Consider the following 16,010-nt stretch of genomic DNA (forward strand, 5'->3'; position numbering starts at 1 on the left):
GTCACTACTACCAGGGGGGTTTAACTCAAATGATAGATGTTGGATGCTCATAGATGTTCCATAGTTTGCCGCATGTGGTCAGGACAGCGCTGGCTGTATTTCGATCACAGAGTTTGTAAAATTAGCAGTACAAAACTCTTTGGTTTCGAAAGTTCTTTGGTTAAAAGTTTTGCCAATATGACAGTCTTAAACAGATATTATTAATATCCATTATTTACAGAATGTGTCAGTTTTATAATATTTGGATTATTATTACTATTACTATATAGTTATTTTGCATTTTCATTCGAGGACAACATAGCCATATTAGTGTACTGTGTATGACCTATTAACCTCATTTGTTCAGTTGATCAATTGTTGGATGTTGGCATTCCTATTCTGTTTAAATCTTGTATAAATTATGGAATGGACGAACATGGCAGCTTAAGGAAGAAATTTGAACAGATCGAGTTAATTGAGAAGTTACTAGTGCTTTCCTGCAACAAGAAATAATTCGCAACGTTAAAGGTAAGAAAGAAATGTGTTTGAGATTACATCTACACGGTTCAACTTTTCTTTCAACTTCACACATTCAAGCAATGCCTGCAAGATTGGTATTTAATAATAACGGAAGTGCACACAATGTGCAGGATAATATATTATTTTAGCTTTCGCTGCTGCAGAACTTGGTCAGTGAAACTATAATCGGTGTTTACACTCCATCACATGGTATTTTAATATTAATATGGCGTAACTTGTAGATAGAAAATCTTAATGTATCTTAATTCAACATGCGCTTTAAACTTGATTCTTTCAATATTCTTCCCACACTGCGTGCGTACGAGCATGAAAAACTGAACCGTGTAGATGCAGCTTAACTGCACCGTCATGTTTTCTAATTTAAACTGAATTCTTCCATCATATCTTAAACGTTTATTAAACTGAGATCTGTAATTGTTTTCAGGGATAAACTTCAGAAAGCGATTACCTTCCTTCTACCACTACCACATGATGAAATGATTTCTGTGTATTAGGCCTAACTACAATTACGCCAAGAGCTTTAAAGGTAAGCTAACAGAGTTAATATACACTTTGGGTATGAACGAACATCTTATTTTTGTATATAGCTAAGTTAAGTTGGTCAGACATCTTAAAATTCGTGGGACAGAATCTGATATGACTAAATATGTTGTTCTCGGTGTAATTCCTTACAGTTGCGTTACCAAAGGATGGCGGGGGTACCTTAGCTTGGTAACGCAATAGTAAAGAAGTGTTGTTCCCGAAAAGCTATATTTTAGAAATTTGACTTTACAGTTAACAGTAGTACCTTTACTGGAATAATTTTGATAAAATAAAAAGAGTTAAATTGCCTTAGATATTTATTATTTTTATAGACTCGTGGGTAGAATTCTTCCAGGAATATTTCACAAACGTTGATTATACTGCAATCCTTCAATTGTTCTATGAAATGTAGTGTTATTAATGCACTATATGATACTAGGCTACTGCTGGTTTGTTTCAGTTAATAGAAAGACAAATGGCGGAGTTTTACACTGTGAATGTGCTGCAGTGTACTGTCAGAAATGGGTTAGTAATGAGAAGACCTGGTTATTCCTGTTTCCTGCGCCAAGTAATGCAGCACAGCTTAAAAGGTAAGCAATGGCATTGGCATAAGCTCAATGCAAAGATATCCTTATATAACATCAGTAAATAGTCAGGGTTGGTAAACTGTAGTGATTTTTTAATTTAAGTGAGAATTATTTGTCAAATTCATATTTGTTTATAAAAATGAGTTTTTGCCTTCTTTTGTAATTCATTTAAACTTAATTTGTGCATTAGTTCCCACATAATTGTGTAATTTGTTAATGTGTTATTTTAAGTAATTAACAACATCTCTTCAAAAATAATTTACTATGTTTACACATAGGCCTCATTATTAATACATGAAGAGTTACAGCACTAATAACCTGCACTTAATGATAATAATAATTAGCTTAGACTTAGGCAAGATATTATGCTCAGTTTGTTAGTCATTAGAAAAGAATTCAACTATTTAGGGAGATTAATATTTACAAATAAATTTATCAGAAGAGCTTAGCATTGTGTGTTTTCAGAATAAATACGTAGTCCATTTGGCATTGTGCAACTTTTACTTTGAATATTGTTATGAGCTACAACTATTCATTTCAGTCCTCAGCATCATACTGTGCTTTAATTAGGTGGTGATTCCGAAAGTAGGAAAGTAGGCTCTACTTGACTACCTGTACCATGTGTTCTGTTGCTCCTTAATTAGGAGTTGGGGAAAGACATATGAGAAGCAAACATTCAAAACCTGTCCATTTCTTCAGAAAATGCTAGAATTATATGTCTGTAATAAACAAAGATTTTTCTGTGGTGAAATTTTATATGAATTCATAGGAAGAAAAATATATTTCACCATTGAAAATATTTTGTTCATTGCAGAGATGCAGGTTTGCTACTCATATATATTGCTAATAGTTTTAAGAAGCAGCAGAACAGTCATATGTAAAAACGTTTATATATTTTTTTTCAGGAAGTTAATTTCTCATCTTAATCATGTTAGGTGCATATAATTTTAATCTGTGATTTAAGTAGTAACAATTATTTGATGTAAATATAATGAAAATTATTTTATTTACATCATGATTAAATCATTAATTTAAATTAATACCAACCCTGGTTTGTGTATTTTTTTTAAGAAAATAATAGAATTTTGATTGTAACAGGTACCACATGTGGGCAGCTGTGGCAGAAAATCCTCATCCTTACAGAAGGGCCTATATATGTGCAAGCCATTTTCGCAGTAATCAGTATAACGGTGACTTCAGATATAACTTACTAAGAGGGGCCATTCCATCAAGGGATGCTTGGTATCCCACTCAAGAACTACGACCCACTTCATCACCAGCCTACTTACATTAACCTTTTTCACCACCTAACATAATTGCTTCATTCATTGTCTTTATCTTTTAACAAAATTGTGTTTAATTTTGTTGACAAGTGTATGGTAATGGACTTCATTCATCATTATTATTATTATTATTATTATTATTATTATTATTATTATCATTATTATTATTATTATTAAAGGTAAAAGGTAAAGGTATCCCCGTAACATGCCAAGAAGGCATTTGGGGGGCATGGAGGTAGAGCCCCATTCTTTCCATGACCTCGGTACTAGAATGAATTATTATTATTATTATTATTATTATTATTATTATTATTATTATTATCATTGTTATCTCATTTCGTTTAATGTGTTGATTTCTTCAGTTAATTGAAGGAAAATAAGGGGAATTCATTCATTCATCTGAAAAAAAAAAAGTAGAGTACTTGACTTGTACATTATGAGCAATATCATTTTTGTAATATATAGGGCAATGATAAATCTAACGATCTTTAAGACCCTAAGTTAACATTACATAGTAATATAAATACAAATAATAATTACTAGTACATTGAGCATTTCAGTTGTGTCATCTATAGGGCATAGGAGGGAGTCCAGTGGCAGCGATACGAATCTGCAGCTACTGCAACTGGTGAGATTTGGGTGCATTATTTAGAATTTTTAGAGAGTAAATATGTTGTTGTTTTCTAATGTCAGGCGTTTGACAATAAAGTCATTTGACCTCTTGCACTCCAATATTTTTCAAAGATATTATCATGACCAGAGTAAATATGTTGATGTTTTCTAATGCCAGGCATTTGACAATAAAGTCATTTGACCTCTTGCACTCCAGTATTTTTCAAAATTATTGTCATGGTCAGCCACTGAAGCACAGATTTTGAGGTGTTCCGAATCCATTTCTTGGTTTGAGTAGCACAATGGACAGTTAGGAGACTGATATATTCCAATTCTATGCAGCAAAATAGTCCCCCAATCGGATTTCTGGGCGGGACTACTTTAATGGTACAGAAGCAACTAAATTTTTTATAATGGAATGCTTGTCGTATAACATCAGCTAAGAAGAGAGTAAATATGGTACAATATTTTGTCTCTTCTCACTTTATAGATCTCTTGGATGTGGAACAACAAGTTTTGACGGAGAAATCATTGTAATAAGTAAAAGTCTCAGGAATCTTCTATGCCACATCAATAAATTTAAGAATGCAGTTATATTGTCAGACTCCAAAGCAGCTATTCTATCAATAGTCTCTAAATACATACTTTCATCTCAAACAGCAGAAATAACTAAAATGCTCTCTCAATTAATATCACTCAATAAAAGAATTGTATTCCAGTGGATACCATCCCATTGTGGAATCCTGGGAAACGAGAATGCTGATGCTTTAGCAAAGAAGGGCAGCACTGCTACTTACAGACCTGTTACTAAATCTACGTATTACTCTGTGAAAAGATTTATTAAATCTACATACTTAGACTTCAACAAACAAAATTTGATAACACAAATCTCAAGGGAAAAAATGGAACACACTGCATCATAATCCAATGTTAATTCCCGATTTACCACTAAAATCGTCTGTAGCTGCATTTAGATTGGCAACAGGCCATGACTGTCTGGCCAAACAAACACCTCCATAGAATTGGAATATATCAGTCCCCTAACTACCCACTGTGCAACTCAAACCAAGAAATGGATTCGGAACACCTCAAAATCTGTGCTTCAGTGGCTGGCCATGATAATATCTTGGAAAAATATTGGAGTGCAAGAGGTCAAATGACTTTGTCAAACCCCTGGCATTAGAATACAACAACGACATATTTTGAGCAATGGGGCCACAATCAAATCAAACACTCAGTATCAAAGCTCAAAATTAGGAAATGTTGCGAAGTATAGACTTATCTCTAATAAATTGTATTGCACTTTTTCTAATATGTTCAGTGTTTTGAATCAACTATACATCAGAGAATGAAAAATAATTTTTTTACTTGTATTTCTTAATGGTGTTTTTATTAAAAGTCTAAGTTAATTTTATGTCTGTTGTAGACAAATAGTTTTCTTTGTATTCTTTATCAGTGGTGATTATTGATTACTTAGATTTTTAATATCCATATATTAAACTAATGGCAGTTACTTTTAAAAATAGATGTTCAGCTCTGACGGTATAAAACAAATAAAGTGGTGTTTTATAAATGTTTATGAACGTGCGTTGTACTATGTCACAGCAAAACATCTTATGACTATTTTCAAGCTAATGTTTGACATAAAAAAGTTAAGAGCGAATTATAATTATATAACTGACCAATAATAACTTCGAAATCAGTATTCCAAAGTCAATCTTTGTTTTTATCTTCCAATACATGATACATAACATTATTTAAAAATAGTGCTTAAGGTGTTTTGGAGAGAAGTATCCTATCCTATTCGCATCCTGTATCTCAATTACATATTTGATCTAGAAGATGCAAAAACTTTTATTAGTCAAATTTGATAAATTAATTTAATAAAAGGGTTAAATGACGGTGTGTGTTAATGGTTTTCAGTTTCATATTCAACCATTATATTTATATTCACATGTTAAAACAAAAATGTGATATAAATATTGTGGTTAAACATGTTATTTAAACTGATAAACCATTACACACTCCTTTGGCGATATGAAAAATACCAGTATATGTTGGTATAATAGGTATCTGCAGTACCGATCGTGCTCTAATGTTGGCATAACGGATACCTGTAATACCGATCGGGCCGTGTAACAAGGGATGTAGTTCCGCATTCTGCCGCTATGTGTAACGAGACTTAGTTCCGATGTTTTGCCGCCAAGTGTCTCGACGTCGCGTCAATAGCGTGTCGAAGGTAATGCATTGAGTTGGGGGTCTTTCTATTTATTTGTCTATGCTACTACTAGGCCTATTACTACTACTGCATTAAAAAGCCTGTACTGACAGCTATACAATTAATAAATTGTTCAATGATAAAAATTTATTCTTGTTATGTTTTAAATCAGGTTTCCAGAATTTTGATAATCTCATATTTCACCACAACATTTTCTAAGCACCATATATCTTTCTCTTCCCTTGCATGAAAGGACTAAAATATAGATTATTTTAAATATTAGAGTAGTTATCTATTATTGTGGCCTTAATCAATACTGGTAATACTGAAAATTCATGTTGGCATTGCCATTATTCAATATTTCACTTACTTATCCCGAGTATAAACTTATATGGGTGATTGAATTGATTTTATAATATCGCCAAAGATGAATCATATAATACTTCAATAAATACAGCGCTCCTCTGCCATTCATCTTTATTTCATTACGATCCATCCTTGGTAAAAGATGTTTAAAACAGTGTCTATCACCAGGCTACATCAATGTATTGTGGTACTGTTTCCGAATTTCGCGCCGCAAACACTCCCTTTAATGGCGGATTCTAGCCGATTCAATTTGTGACATTTTCCTTGCCTGCCACTCACGGGCAGGGGGGTTTAACTCAAATGATAGATGTTGGATGCTCATAGATGTTCCATAGTTTGCCGCATGTGGTCAGGACAGCGCTGGCTGTATTTCGATCACAGAGTTTGTAAAATTAGCAGTACAAAACTCTTTGGTTTCGAAAGTTCTTTGGTTATAAGTTTTGCCAATATGACGGTTTTAAACAGATATTATTAATATCCATTATTTACAGAATGTGTCAGTTTTATAATATTCGAATTATTATTACTAATACTATATAGCTAATTTGCATTTTCATTCGAGGTCAAAGTAGCCATATTAGTGTACTGTGTATGACCTATTAACCTCATTTGTTCAGTTGATCAATTGTTGGATGTTGGCATTCCTATTCTGTTTAAATCTTGTACATGGTGGAAGAATACTGGTGTGGCGGATCGTTGACACAAATGCGTCGGGTCTGCGCATGTGACGTCACACTGGGAGGTCAGAGCTGGGAATCAAGCACAGCAATCGCTTTAAACTTAGTTATGGTGACAAAGATTGCGCGAATTTTTTTAATCTATGCGAAAGGAATATGCAATAGAATGCCGGGCTGTGTAATGTATGGCTACAATAGCCACTCGAAGAAAACGAAATGAACCAACATAAGATACTACGGATTTCCGAAGGACAAAGACGTAGCGACTAGCGAGCTCGTGGATCACTGTCGAAGGGCGGACAAGTTCAATTTATAAGACGCTAAATTACGATTTTTAAAACAAGAATGTTTGTTGTGACATTCCAATAACTTCATAAAAGTAAAATACTTGTTAAAGTCTTTCTCAAGATAGTAGAAACATTTGAATGTGCGCATTTACAAATATATTAAATATCATTGATGTGGAAATAATAATAATAATAATAATAATAATAATAATAATAATAATAATAATTAGGCCTATTATTAAGTTATTATTATTACCATTACAATTATTATTAATATTATTATTACTACTACCATTACCATTAGTATTATAATTATGATTATTATTATTATTATTATTATTATTATTATTATTATTATTATTTTTTTTTTATTATTATAGAAATGCATATAGAGTGTTAGTTGGGAGGCCGGAAGGAAAAAGACCTTTGGGGAGGCCGAGACTTAGATGGGAGGATAACATCAAAATGGATTTGATAGTACACACTGGATTAATTTTGCTCAGGATAGGGACCAATGGCGGACTTACATGAGGGCGGCAATGAACCTCCGAGTTCCTTAAAAGTTGTATTATTATTATTATTATTATTATTGTTATTATTATTATTATTATCAACATTATTATTATTATTATTTACATTAATATCACTATTTTTATTGACACTTATTATTTTTCTATTTTTATTTATTATTTCTGGGTCCATAAGTTTTTCAAAATTTATGTTGGTTATGCAATAACCAGAGAAAATGACTTTTCGAATGCAACCATTAAGGATGATTTCCTATGTTTTCTTATCATTTATCTTAATGTTTCTTTTTTCTTTCAAATTTCACATAATTATTTATAATGATTGTTCTTTGTGAATTGATTAGTAGGCCGATCTATTGAACCCTTATTTAGGGCGGCTTTTCTTAATACAAATTTATTATTATTATTATTATTATTATTATTATTATTATTCATTTATATTGTAATATGTCTCACTGGCTAACTATCTTTTGAAAATTATTTTCATTTAATTTATTTAGAGACACTCTATTCAACCAATACGGTCCGAAATTTTAACATTTGTGTCCATTCATATTCTGAAACCAAAATCACTGTCAATATACAAAATATTACTGGCAATAATACGAATAATCATGTAAGTAAAACTTTATTGTCATGCAAAAATTTATAACAATAATGCAATGTTTCTAACAAGTAAAAATAATTATTTGCGTGTGCACTGCTGATATCCGCACTACATCCAAACGTACGCCATAATGAACCATTTTTTCGAAAATTAAACACACGCGAACACTGAAAATTAATTGAACTCTCTATATCAGGGGTTCTTGCTCAGGATAGGGACCAATGGTGGGCTTATGTGAAGGCGGCAATGAACCTCCGTGTTCCTTAAAAGCCATGGAGTGTGTCGCGAAATTTTGGAATTGAAAAATAAATTTTATGCCATTCAAAAAGTCTCTTTACAACGCATTTTTTTTTATTTATAACGAAGTCTCTGATATGGTACATTTTATTTGAGACAGACTTTACCAATGAAACGTGAACACCTGCAACATTGCTCAGTTTAATTTTTCTGCCTGGCGATAATTCGAATGGAAGTGAACGTTTACTCTTCCCACTAATAAAAACAAGAGTTTATAATCGTCAGAATATATTGGTCACTTTTAGTATATACGGTATGTGTGAGCGGGTGATAGTGCGACTATTTTATCAAAAGCGTTTTATTTAGATTTTATCATGGGCAAATTTTTAATGCGAAAGAGATAATATGAATCAAGTTCTGGGTTAGATGACAGCAGTGCTAATTCAAATAATGTGAGCGTAATTTCCCTCCAGGGTTTATAAAAACGTACCGGTACTGCGTTTCGTAAATAGAGTGATTAATACTTGCAATATGGTTTTACGTACCGTGAAGATGAATATAAACAAAATCCCAAGTGCCTTATATGCGGAAATGTTTTGTCGAAGGTGCTGAATAAACTAAAAATACACATAGAACTACTGTTTTGAACGTCATAATTGTGTGAATCAACATTTTCTACCATGAGAGTAGTGAAATATAAACAAAGGAACAGACTTACGTGATGATTATTTAAGTGTTGTCCTGTCAACTATAAGGCCATGTATAGAGAAACACTTTGCAACCTACCAAGCGCAGACTTCACATTAATTTAAATAGGTGAGTTTTCAAAAACGATCATAAAAATCTTTTATCGGACATCCAGCATAGATAGGTTAAAATTTTTGACGCATATCTTTGTTTTTTTCTAATGCTTCTCAAGTTGCTAATTGTTTCTTTATTATTTTTATTGCGTATTAACATCGACCTATCTACAACACTGGATATCCGACACTACATAGAAGTTTTTTTTTCCAGTGCTTTTCTCTGGCGGAACGCGCTGAACGGCGTTCGGGCATATTTTTGTTACATTTTTCATCATTGAACCGAAATATGTGTGAATAACTATGTTTTCAATATAATTTTTCTTTGAATTTCGCTTAGACCTTGACAGTCTTAATTGGGCGTAAAGGAAGATAAAAACGACAAAATTCCTGTGCAGTGAACAGTAATCATTTCCCTGTCGGCTATAAAATATTCTGCACAGAGTTCCATCACCTTTTTCTCCAGAAGAAAAGCACTGGTTGTTATTATTATATTGTTATTAATAAAAACAAATGTGTGTCGCGATATCGTACGTGTTCAGTAAAGTATGTCGTCAGTCAAAAAAGGTTGGGAACCACTGCTCTATGTTAACACAAAAACTGAAGTCACTGTCGATTATTAATTGAACTTAATTCAGTATACCGATAAAAAAAATCAGTTCAGATCACCGTCATTGCCATGGCCGACTCCCTAGAAATTAACTTATTAAGGGTACTAGGACGTGAAAATCGGCCAAAAAGTCACTTTTTGTTTTCATTGTTTTCGAATTCTTGAATAAATTCTCTATCCAAAAATATATATATTGTAGGGGTTTCTGGGTTTAAATGCCCTAAATTTAAAATGGAATTTAAAAATGGCGTCGTAGTAGCACGCCCCTTTTTTAAATGCCCAATTCAACTTATTAAATATGTTATAACCTCGTGTAAATTTTGTTGCAAAAAGAATCTTTGTGGTGTTATTTGCATCAGTTTTATTCAGCATTATTAGTGTGTGTGTGTGTGTGTAGTAAAAATGGGCAGATTAAAGAAGTTTGGCAAAAGAAAACCAGTGTTTAATGGTAATGTAAGTAAAAGCAAACATAATATAAGTCAACATAAACTGTCCGAGCCTAGCTGCAGTAGAGAAGTGCATTCAGCTTCTGCAAGAAAATTGTCTCACATAAAACCAGAGTGTGATGACAACTTTTATTTTAGTGATGAGGGATATTCAAAGGGTTTTATCATTGTGGACATTCAATTATTATCTAATTTGGTGAAGAAAACTGTACAGTGTAAATATTGTAGTGGCGTCGACTGTGTTGAACTTACAGAAAATAAAAATAGTAGGCGAGGGATTGCAACTAAACTGTCTGTTGTTTGTAATAAGTGTAAAGAGTCTGCTTCAAGTATGACATACAATAAGGTAGGGAAAACAAAATGTTATGAAGTAAATTTAAGATATGTGTATGGAATGAGAAGTATTGGCAGAGGCAGGAAGCCAGCACAAACTCTGTGTGGTATAATGGATCTCCCACCACCAACTGCCAAATTTAATTTCTGCACTTCCCAACTGTTGAAATGTCTGGAAGAAGTAGCAAAAAAATCTATGACAAATGCTATAGAAGAAGCAGTGGCTCTAAATGAAAACAGTAGGGACATAACTGCTGCTTTCGATGGGTCCTGGCAGAAGCGAGGCCACACTTCCCTCAATGGTGTCATCACTGCAACTTCACTAGACAATGGGAAAGTAATTGATGTCGAATGTTTCACAAAATTCTGCCATGATTGTAAATCAGACCAGCCTGGACATGTTTGCATGAAAAATTATGATGGCTTCAGTGGTGGGATGGAGAGCGATGGAGTAGTAAAAATTGTTCAGAGGTCTGAGAATTTATATCAGGTCAGGTATGTGAATTACTTAGGAGATGGGGACTCAAAGGGATATAAGAAAGTTGAAGAATTAAATGTTTATGGGAATGTGGAAGTAAGTAAGCTGGAGTGCTGTGGACATGTGCAAAAGAGAATGGGAACAAGACTAAGAAAATTATGTAAAGACATGAAAGGTAAAAAATTTTCTGATGGTAAACCACTAACAGGGAGAGGGTGGCTAACAGGTAGTGCAATAGATCAGTTGAAAACCTATTATGGACTGGCCATAAGGAGGAATGCTGGAAAAGATGTAGAAAAACTGAGAAGAGCAGTGAGGGCAATATACTTCCACAAGTATAGCACAGATGAGGAGCCATATCACACGTTATGTCCTCCAGGTACAGATGAAGACTGCTGGTGTGGGTACAATAAAGCTTCAGTCACTGGAAATAAGTATTCCCATCAGCATTCACTGCCTCCAGCTGTGATGGATGAAATAAAACCCATCTTTAGGGACCTCAGCAACCAGGAGCTATTGAAAAAATGCTTACATGGGAATACACAAAACCCTAATGAAAGCTTTAATCATTGTATATGGGAGCGCATCCCAAAAACAGTTTTTGTGGGTTTAAAAACCTTAAAACTGGGTGTATTAGATGCAGTCACCTGTTTTAATGATGGTTGTGTAAGTAGACTAAATGTGTTGGAGAGTTTGGGCATTGAAGTGGGCTCAAATACAAAAACTGCACTTTACACCATTGACAAGAAGCGCTTCGAAGATGGTGAAAAGTTTGCTTTGCAAATGATTAAAGAGGCCAGAACAAGAAAGAGGAATGCCAAAAGGAGCAGAGAGGACAAAGAAACACAGGAGCAGGATGAGTATGGGGCTGGAATGTTCTAGATTGGTGAGTGAAGTACAAAATACACGTTTTCAGTTTTTTGCATTTTCCCGTAACCTTGATTTTTTAAAACTTAGATACACTTATCTCATAAACTAATGAAGATAGAGTCATGAAATTTTTGTGGCAGGTACATATTAATTAACTCTTTAAAATGAATGGAGTGGTTTTCTTTTAAACTTCATCATTGAATTTTTAAAAATTATGTTAATAATTTTTTTTTAATTTTTTACACATGTGATGTTTAGTCAAGAAAGTAGTGCATTCATTTTGTCATTTGATATGTTCTTATTGTACCACAAAAAATTAGAGAGTTCTGACTAAAGTTCTATAAGATATGTGTACCTAACTGATGAACTATGCATAAGAATTTATTTTCTAATTACCTTATTTGGGGACATCCTATAAATATTCTATTGGAAATAAGTGATTTAATTTTTCATGAAAAGATAATATAAACATTGTTTAATGCATGGTATAAATTTCATAAACCTGTGACATAGGAATGCTTCAGTAGAGCCTACATGATATTTGCTAGTTCAAGAGCTAAAATAGGCACTCGTCACGTCCCAGTACCCTTAAACAATAATCAGAAGACGTTTTACATTTCTTTAATCTGTGACGTTCTGTTATTGTAGTTCTGCATTACGTGTATTAGAATAATGACAATCTAATATTTTATTGTATATTCAGTTTCATTACGCTTAAACAGCATAGGCTGTAGATATAAGCACAGTCTACTATATACAGTCGCGAAGCTTGAGGTGTTTTTTTGCAAATCTCGTGATAAAGCGCTCCAAGCGGTTAGCAACTAGAAACAATAGACTGTCCATGGTCGACTTTGGACTGTGTCGTATTTCTATCGAGTGCTAGCTCGTTGCGTATTTCACATTGATGCTTGTGAAATGTTCGTTATTGGTTATAATGAAAATGTTAATGGCTAAAATATAATAATTGGAATAATAATATGGGACAAGGAGGAGACGTTTGTAGTGCTATAAATTGTAGCAACAGTAAGAGAAAGAGGCCAGAGTTATCCTTTTTCCGATTTCCGAAAGATTCAGAAAGGTTCCTGGGTTTCCACAAGAATACTGTGCAGAAACAAAACTGTTAATTTGAAGTTCTTTGTGACTGTTGGAATACATTATATCCTTAAATTTCACATTGAAATGTTTCAGTCTAACCGAAAGGACATTAGATACCGGTTAAAGTTCTGTCACTTAGGCTGCTAAATTTCCAGAGAAATAAAGGTTAGGTCTACTTTTTTTTTCAGATGATATATTTTTAATTGTAGCGATTAATTTTGTTATTATTTTTATGCGTTATTTTACTAAAGACGTAGAAAAATTAAGTCTGTTTTAATGAAATTTATTGATCACGTTTTATTTTCAATTCTGGTGGGATTATTATTGCTTAGGCCTACTTTTCTCTTCAAAGGATATGTTTTTAATTATAGCTGTTAATTTTGTTGTTATTTTTATTTGTTGCTTTACTAGAGACGTAGAAAAAGTCTGTTACAATAAAATTTATTGATCACGTTTTATTTCCAATTCCGGTGTGATTATTATTGCTTAACTTCATCCCACTTTGTTAACTACGTCAGCCTACACTACAAGTACCGGTACACGTAAGTTACTCCATTAATTCATATTTGCATTATTATTGTTGTAAAGAGAAATGCAAATTAATATTTATTGGTTTCATAGTTAATTATCGCTATAATCTTGAATGAGTGAACTTATTATAGTAAATTTCAGTTCGTGTTGCACAAACAAAAATTCTATTAACTTATTTCTTGCAGGTATCTTCGAGTTTGTGGTGGAATTTAAAATACTTCATTAAAATAATAAATTAACTTTATGCATTTAATATTTCAATAATGGAAGGATGGTGTTAATTTTTCCAAAAGAACACGACAACGAAAGTGTAACATATTTTTTCGGCTGCTAGGAGAGAGATCTGCGATGATGAGGCGATAGTAGCGATCCCAGTGGTGGGCAACTACCCAAGTTTGCATTTTTACTACATATTGAGCTTCGCGACTGTATATAGTAGACTGTGATATAAGTATACAACACTCTAATATTTTGTATTCCTTAAAAAAAAAAAAGATTGATAAGATGCAGTACTTTTAATAATTAAATCGTTCTAATAACTTTTTCTAATCAGTATAGGGTCTAGTAATATTAATAACATTTACCCATAAAAGGTAAATTAAATAGGAACATAGGCCTACCATTTAAAGTGTTGTCGACACAAATTCCAAGAAACGTGGTACTATTCACAGCTGTAATATAATTATCAAAATTAAAAGAGAGTTCAATACTTGTTCGTAATTCACTGCTTTTTTTTTTTGCGGTTGTCCATTAATTCAGTTTTCACCTTCAGTGCACATTATTGCTGTAACGTCAGCATATTATCATTGTTCATAATTATAATGTCCCGTAACAAATATTTATTTTCATCAACGATGCCTTCAAGTAACATAATTATGATCAGAACCGCCTCAATGTAATGCTTTACTGTAGGCAAGGTTGGATCATGGTCCCAGCGTGACGTCATCTGTGCAAGTGAGAGGGGACGATACCTGCGCACCGCCACACCAGTATTCTTCCACCATGAATCTTGTATAAATTATGGAATGGACGAACATGGCTCCTTAAGGAAGAAATTTGAACAGATCGAGTTAATTGAGAAGTTACTGGCGCTTTCCTGCAACAAGAAATAATTCGCAACGTTAAAGGTAAGAAAGAAATATGTTTGAGATTACAACTACACGGTTCAACTTTTCTTTCAACTTCACACATTCAAGCAATGCCTGCAAGATTGGTATTTAATAATAACGGAAGTGCACACAATGAGCAGGATAATATATTATTTTAGCTTTCGCTGCTGCAGAACTTGGTCAGTGAAACTATAATATAATCACATGGTATTTTAATATTAATATGGCGTACCTTGCAGATAGAAAATCTTAATGTATTGTAATTTATTTCAACTCAACAATAGGATTTTATTCTTCCAACAATAATTCCTTTTCACTCAACACAGTATTCGTTATAGCACTCCACCGACGACAATGACAATTTACTTGGACTATTACGAACAACAATGAACTGTTAATCTTAACTAATATTTACAAAGCACTATTTACAAATCAGAACTATCAGTTCTCAGTTCACAGTTCTTCTAGCTCAGTCACTCGAGTTCACAGTATCTCGAACCACAGACCTTCAGAGACAGTTCACTGTACTAGAACTCAGGTCCCTCCAACTGCGGTCCACTGCACTCGAACTCAGGCCTTCGGATGCTGTCACAGTCGCGGACGCACACTCGAGCCGAACTCCGGTACACAAGACTGGCTTGCTTGCTCTGGCTTGCTCACTGACTGGCTGACTAATCAACTGGAAAACTGCTCGAGTTCGCTGGCGTTTCTACTTTTATAATCACAGCGACGTAGCCTCGAAAGTTCGACGCGTCTCCAAAGATTGCACTCCATAAAAATTCAGAGCCCTCTCCTCTCTACCAGCACCAGATGCGCGCGCACTCTCGTCGCGTTGACGTAATACACGCCCTCTTTTCTCTCCGCCGCGCGCCGTCCCAAAGTGCTCCGCGCGATCTTCTCTCTTGCGGGACGCTGGTCGTGAGTTCGAATCTCACGTCGCTGTCACATTGCTCCCTCCTTAGGGCTGCTCGTCCCGGGCAGTCCCTTCGTAGGCTGCTAATCGGTCCAGATGCACCACCATCATCTTCCCTCGAGGTTGTCGCTGGATGCGGTACACGACGTCGTTGATCCGGGTCACCACGCGGTATGGTCCATCCCAGGCACGCTGCAGCTTTGGTGATTTCCCCTTGGTCCTGGTAGGTCGATACAGCCACACCAGGTCGCCCTCCTGGAATCCTGCAGAGTTGGCTAATCTGTCGTAGCGTACTTTCATCCTGTCGCTGGTCATCTTAAGGTGCTCTCTTGCCAGTTGGTGAACTCCATTCAACTTCTCGGTGAGTTCTGCCACATAGTCAG

At 34.2% G+C, this 16,010-nt stretch overlaps 1 long non-coding RNA gene across 1 annotated transcript; it reads left to right on the forward strand.

The window, feature by feature from the left end:
* The first annotated feature begins 392 nt into the window (after positions 1-392).
* On the forward strand, positions 393-4,684 carry LOC138707969 (uncharacterized). The gene is made up of 4 exons (XR_011334499.1): positions 393-507; positions 944-1,045; positions 1,502-1,631; positions 2,727-4,684. It is a non-coding gene; the product is annotated as an uncharacterized lncRNA (long non-coding RNA).
* The last annotated feature ends 11,326 nt before the right edge of the window (positions 4,685-16,010 follow it).

The sequence above is a fragment of the Periplaneta americana genome, chromosome 10, assembly GCF_040183065.1.
Source record: "Periplaneta americana isolate PAMFEO1 chromosome 10, P.americana_PAMFEO1_priV1, whole genome shotgun sequence".
Taxonomy (NCBI): Eukaryota; Metazoa; Arthropoda; class Insecta; order Blattodea; family Blattidae; genus Periplaneta; species Periplaneta americana.